The sequence below is a fragment of the Cyprinus carpio genome, unplaced genomic scaffold, assembly GCF_018340385.1.
Source record: "Cyprinus carpio isolate SPL01 unplaced genomic scaffold, ASM1834038v1 S000006629, whole genome shotgun sequence".
Lineage (NCBI taxonomy): Eukaryota > Metazoa > Chordata > Actinopteri > Cypriniformes > Cyprinidae > Cyprinus > Cyprinus carpio.
The window spans coordinates 1-7,500 of NW_024879261.1; positions in this window are offsets into that span (position 1 = coordinate 1).

The following is a 7,500-nucleotide window of genomic DNA, read 5'->3' on the forward strand; positions in this document are numbered from 1 at the left end:
GAGTTTACCTCCTTTATTCTTTATCTGGTCTCATTCTTCCTTGTTAAATGCGGTGCATAATGGGTCTACAGTTATGAAAATACATGAATATGATTCTAGACATGAACATGAATCAACAAGGAAACAGTAGAGCGAGGCTCCTAATGCTTTGCAAAAAAAAGACAAGCAGCACAACTGTGGCATTAATGGTGTTTATGAACCCAGAAATACTTATCATAATCTCTAGCCCTCCAAGGCCCCCCATTGTCCACTACAACACTGGAAGGCCCCCTGACTTTTTCCAGTTGTTGTGATTTACAGGAAATAAACAAAAACAAATAAATACTACTACTACTATATTTTACTCACAATTTCTACCAGATAAAAATATTTTAGAGCCCTTGGCATAACTAGAAAACTGTATACTTTTTAAGGGATTTATTAATTTAAAATTATTTTTGATAGACCTTTCAAAGCCGTCTAGAAATCACATTTTAAAATTAGGCGCTTTTTTCAAGAAGACAGGAAGAAAAGTTGCTAAAAAGGTAAATTAAAATAATAAACATTTTGAATCTATTTTTTTTTTTTTTGTATTTTTTTTTTTTTTGGCTTATTTTAAATGCTGGCATGTGTTTAAATCATTTCAAGTTCTTAAGACCGCATAAGGCGGCACCGAACCCTAGTTGAAAGTCAATAATTTACATGCGCAGTGTTTTTTTTTTTTTTTTTTTTGAATAAATGAAAAGAATGATCCTCAGATTATTTAACAACATCTACATTTACACACACACATTAATTAAATATTAATTTAAGTTAATTGACTGCCATTTGTATTAGTGACAGAAAACTATATTGCATTTCATCACATTCCTGTGTGTTAATTGTTAATGCCGTGAATGAGAATTAGTTTGGAGCGGAAAATATTGATGAGCAGCCGCGATGGAAGCAGCGTAAATAAGCCTACAGGTGTAGATAAACCTCAGTTTGTGGGCTATTCGTTTCTCCCAACACAAGAAGTTCAAAGTAAAGCAGGCTAATAAGATTCATAGTGGGAGGGTAGAAAGCCGTGTATCTACCATTCAGACCGCATTTGCACTTTCCAACCAGAAGCCAGAGAAAGAGAGAGAGCGGGCGAAAAACCAGCCAGTAATGGTCATCCACACACAGAAGTGCGCATGTAGGTGTGGTGTAAGAACAAGTTGTGTCTGAAGCATGGAGTTAAGTAGTGTAATTCCAGGTGCGTACGAGAGCGTCATGGATAAAGCGGAATCTAGCGCTTCTGAGATCAGTGATAGGGAATGTCGGACGCGTTGAGTCATCACGAGCCTCGGCGCGAACACCGGTGCCTTTAGCGTCTGTTTTTTCGCCGTCGGTGATGCTTTGGTGATGTGGGTTTTCGAGAAAAGCTACCAGTGGGAGCGCCTTTGACTTCGCTACCACCACAGTGCACTTATTTCTCTTTTTCTGACTTCCACTGATCGGTTCGGGTGAAACAACAGACTAAACAGTGGATACGCCGAGGGAAACCAGGAAACAAAAAATCAAAGCCAAATCAGCGAAGCGCAAGCACAAGTCCCAGAAGGCTGTTCAGAAGGAAATCGCTAAGATCGTTTGGGAAAATTTATGAGCAGAAGTGTCAAAATCTTTGGGCACTTTCTACATTGACTTGGGGACGCCGGACCAACTGGTTGCGGCGGAGGGGGATGATGATGGTGGCTTTGGAGACACTTCTGAGCGTCCACAGCTCTGGGAATCTGAGGGAGAGTTTCCGGTGAGGAAGACCGCTGCGCCCTCATCTTCTTTAAGCGGGTCTGTCAAAAGAAAGACTGTCCTGGTGTTACGGCGAAAACTCCGGGAGTTCCAGGGTCTGAAGAACCACGGGAAACACCTGTTCATGAACGCCGTGGTGCAGTGCTTGAAGTAACACGGAACTTCTGGCAGGAAATATTTGGGTCTGGAGCAGTATAAATGTGAATTCAATGAGCGGAGGATCAACGGGATGATGAAGAATGAGGAGGGTCAGGGGAGGTGACGGAGAAGCTGTAGCATCGCTTGTGAGGGCGCTCTGGACGCTCGATTACACGCCTCAGCTGTCAGTGGAATTTAAGGTGAGTTTCGATCAACTTACAGAGCGGCGTCACGAACGCCTATGAAATCAGTGTAAATAACTTCTCCTGACTGATCGTTTGTGTTTTCAGTGTAGAATGAGATCTTTTTATTTTACTGAAACTTAAGCTAAAATCAGCAGGTAGATTCAGGGGTTACTCATTTGGCAAGACACTGGATCTTTAATGAATCCGTTTATCAAACTCGGATCGGGCACCCGATTAGTTCATTAATCCTGACTTGAATCGTTGAACCTATAAGCGTTTCTTTCGGACATGTCCGATTCGCACTGACGTGGGTTCATTCACACCAGCGCATTATCGGCGGATATGTCTTCCTCATCGCTAATTCAACAATCTACAGTGTATTCGGTGGAAGTGGGAGGAAAAACTAGAGTAGGAGGCGACAGGTGAATCACCTGTCAACAATTCGGTGAACTGATTTGGAAGATGCGGAATGTTTATTTTATTTTTTGTAAAAATGTGTTACAAAAAGAGTCATTTGTTTTATTCTGTTTTTTTTTTTTTTTTGTGTCTGATAGACTTTAATGTTGCATAACTGACAATAACACCTTTTAAACATTGCTTTTAAAACCGACAGATCAAAAGGATAAGAATTCTGTCATCCATATCAGCAATCGCGGTTACTCACAGCTATTTGGTTACAGTGTGCACTCGCATGAAGGCACAGTATCTCTACACAGTCTTGTAACTCAATGCTTGTCGAGCGAGGAGAGAGAGAGAGAGAGAGAGAGAGAGATTGAGATTTGAGACATTGTTAACAAGACTTTGTCCCTGGTGAGGTGTTCCCATTCATTCAGATCTCTATACCATGTTCGGCTTTTATACTGTGGACAGTTTCTATAGACCTCATTTGCTTTTGCTATCAAGTGAATCAAAGTGTACTTTTTTTAAAGCTATAGCTTTTCCCTTAATTTCACTGTAGAGAGTATGCTACTTCTAGGAGAAGCAGGTTACTAATGTAACAGTTATTTCTGATGTATGCTTACAGTGCATTTATGTTTTTGTGCTAAAAACAGCACCATTCCAGCAAAACCACTCTTATACATTTGTCTTATGGCCAAGATTTTTAAAAATAATTTTTAGTATGATTTATAGTAATTTAAATATATATTTTTATGATATTATACATATCAGCTTATTATCTAATGCTTATAGTTGATTTAATAATTTTCAGTGTATTTGTGTTAATTGACCAAATCAAAGTATAGTGATGCTTCAGTTCTGTGGTGTGTGTCCTGTGTGTGTGTGTGTACAGGTTTAATCCTCATTGTGGAGACGATCATGTTCCCACGATGATAAAACCCTCGACTATTATTGTGACATTGTGGGGACATCTCAACGAGAAAAAAAAAAAATTAAAAATGCTAAATGATGTTTGACTAAAAAATGTAATAATGCAAAAACATTTATATGAGGGGTAGGTTTAGGTTTAGTGGATGGGAAAATATTGCTGGATCAGTGTGAAAATAATATCGTCTATGGCAAGTCCCAAAGATAGCTGGCCTGGCGTATGTGTGTGTGTGTGTGTTGACTGTTTGTGTGTTTCTGCGTCATCTCGGTTACCCAGCAAGGTGCAATACTGATACACACCACCTTGAGCACAGCTTGTGCTGCTCAGACATCAACCAAAGATTCATGTTTCTGATTTCCGTCCCACTTCCATGCATTCCTCTTTACTTCCCAACAACGCCTTTTTCAAGTTATATCATTACCAATATACTTTTAGTTCCTCTGTTAAAATAGATTGCAGTTTCATAGGAACCGATTGCAATATGATATAATATTAATAGTTTTATTAGTAATATTTAATAATATTTGTTTTTGTGCTCGTCTCGTTTACAGGGTTTATTGATTACAGTAAAGACATGAAACTTGTGGTAGAGGCCACCTAGTGTATATGTAGTCTATGAGGTGGAGGAGATAACTGATGAGGTGAGGGGAAGGAATCTATGCATGGTCAGGAGGGGAAAGTCGACAAATAATACAGCATCTGTGAGGCCCCAGCAGAAATTTAACGCCTATGTCCTCCATTATGCCAGAGGAAAAAATACAGGAATTGATGACTTTAATTTATCTGTAGCTACTGTGGTTCTTATTGCTCTAGATTTCCCTGTTCCGTTATACAGCCCTGTCTGCCTCTAAATCGGTGACGCTCCACTCCTCATTACCCAATTCAGCTCACCTTGCAGTCTTTACAAACAACTGGCCTCATTGTATGATTCAGTCTTGCTATCTCATTTGTGCGTTCATATTTTATGTTTTCTGTACAATTCATATGAAAACACTGGACACTGATACCTTCGAGATCAAATGCATGAACACAATATTATGAATACTATATGGTGATATCTATATATTATATACTATATATATATTACTATATATCTATACTAATATAGATATTATATCTGTACTGTGTATGTATATGTTTACTATATTAATTCTTTTACGGATTTTAGGAGTTACATACAGGGCCTAACATAAATGTATAAAATGGTACTAAAAATAAATAAATTAAATAAACTTTTAGGATAAATCACCTTCAAAATTGTACAGATCGGTTTTACTCGCAGCAGAGGGAAAGATAAAATTGTTATACAATCTTTTTGTGGGTATTTTTGCTGTAGCGACCAAATTGGAGGAGTAGAAAAATGAAATTGAAGAGAAAGGGCCTAGCTCATAAAATAGACTGTATTCCAACACTTCGAATTAAGCATGATGGACAAATAAAGAGCCGAATGATGTTAACTCTTTGTCATGACGTCATTTACTAGCGCCCTTATTTAAAGTTTATAGGCTTGAAGTCCTCATTTCATACTTAGTACCGAAACCAATTTAAATGGGACACACCGTGTTCCAGTTCTTTCAAGTGATTGTACTTTTGCAGTAGTGGATCACCTCACAATCTAAGGAGGTTAATCTAGAGCGGAGACTGTAATCAGCCACTGGCCCATGTCTTTGACATTCCTGCTCATACACTGGAGAAAATAGTCAAGTCTAACAAATGTGGACATAAAGAAGTATTGTAGTAAAGGCAATTAAGCTGAGTAAGCTCTTTAAGAGTAGGAAACAAACTCTGCAAGCAGTGCTGAAGCTGAGGTTATGTAATGCCGTCATTCATCATGTTGCTTAGTGAATTGCCAATGGAACCAAGACAGGTCGTGTTAACCTGCTAGACTTGTTTGTCATTCTTGTGTAAAAGAAGGGAGAGGTTTGTCCTCGGGAAGGAAGTGAATAGAGACCAGTAATTAATGCCTAGACAGCTTCTCACACAAATTATATTGGCTGCTGTTTGACCATTGGACCTTGATATACTGAGAGAAGGCTGAAAGAACAAAAATGAAATGTTTTACAATTTACAGCGTTTCAATGTCTCTGTGCTATTATGTTTAGTGACTTATATAAGTTCAGACAGTCTGCTGTGGTATGAAAGGGTTGATTCTTGATCCATTACTTGCTTGCGACCTAGTTGAGGAAGAAAGTCAATTTTCTAAATATCCTTATCCCCAGGGTATATTTCATGCACCTGTTAACTAGCAGTGGCTGTTTATACATGTAAAATATAATACCACCTGAAGTTGTGTTCAGCCTGTTGTTGTCCGCATTTCAGTTCAGCAGTAGAAGTATCAGTTTACAGCCTGTAGTCCCGGTTAAACAAACATTCATATGTGTAAATGTAATAAAGCCACTGTACGAGGACATCTCTGGAACTTTGGACTTGTTTTACTCATGCAGACATCATTTGAATTGATACCTGTGCAGCAGGTGTGCTGTTGAGACTAAAATAACATCCAGTATGGAACAGTGTGAATATGACTGATTTTCTTCTGTGGATATTTTAAGAAATGTCTCAGTGTTTTTGATTGCAATTTAATGGTAACTAAAACTGTTTGGCTAACAACATTATTAAAAATATTGTAGAATACTGCAAAATAAATAATGACATACAGGTTTGGAACAACATAAGGATGAGTAAATAATGTCAAAATGTTATTTTTTTTTGTGTGGACTGTCTCTTTAAGTCATTGAGTTGAACTTGAGAACCAGAACAGACAGATCTGTAAATGAATCATTCAGACCAGTTATAACTTCACTGAAATGATTCATATTGTAAGAATGACTTGTTCACGAATCAGACAGCACTACAGTATTACAGTTGGTTTCTTACACAAGGTTTGTAAGGCTTTAGAAGACTTAGAATAGTGTACAAGTTGCATGAACCACTTTTATGGTGATTTTGCATCAGTTTACATTTATTATAATAGCATTACAAAAAAGAGCAACCATCTTTAAAGCTTGACCTGAGGATTGATAAATGAAGACTCAATTTTAATTTTGGGTGTACTATTCCTTTAATACAGTTGAGCAAGCACCATAACAGTGATAAATGTTATTCATCTTGTAAATAAACATCTTGTACCGGTTAATGTAATACTGAAGCCATATGAAATGACAAATAAATATTATATTTCCTTTGATGAGTGAAAAATGGAAAAATGGATTATTGTTTTTGTTAAGAGAAGAAATCTGTAAAATGAGGTGCTATTAGAATAGCAGAGCAGAATTTATATTACTGAGTAACCCATATATTTCTAGTCTTACTGAGGCTTTGTGATTCCCAAAATCTGCTTCTATCCCAGATCAATCCAAATATGATAAGCAGAAAAGGAGATTATTATGATCTGATTTGTGTTGTTTTTTTTTTTTTTTTTTTTTTTTTTTGTTTTTTTTTTTTTTTTTTGTTTTTTTTTTTTTTTTTTTTTTTTTTTTTTTTTTGTTTTTTGTTTTTTTTTTTTTTTTTTTTTATGTTTGTTTTTTTTTTTTTTTTTTTTTTTTGTTTTTTTTTTTTTTTTTTTTTTTTTTTTTTTTTTTTTTTTTTTTTGTTGTTTTTTTTTTTTTTTTTTTTTTTTTTTTTTGTTTTTTTTTTTTTTTTTTTTTTTAATTTTTTTAATTTTTTTTTTTTTTTTTTTTTTTTTTTTTTTTTTTTTTTTTTTTTTTTTTTTTTTTTTTTTTTTTTTTTTTTTTTTTTTTTTTTTTTTTTTTTTTTTTTTTTTTTTTTTTTTTTTTTTTTTTTTTTTTTTTTTGTTTTTTTTTTTTTTTTTTTTTTTTTTTTTTTTTTTTTTTTTTTTTTTTTTTTTTTTTTTTTTGTTTTTTTTTTTTTTTTTTTTGTTTTTTTTTTTTTTTTTTTTTTTTTTTTTTTTTTTTTTTTTTTTTTTTTTTTTTTTTTTTTTTTTTTTTTTTTTTTTTTTTTTTTTTTTTTTGAAATTTTTTTTTTTTTTTTTTTTTTTTTTTTTTTTTTTTTTTTTTTTTTTTTTTTTTTTTTTTTTTTTTTTTTTTTTTTTGTTTTTTTTTTTTTTTTTTTTTTTTTTTTTTTTTTTTTTTTTTTTTTTTT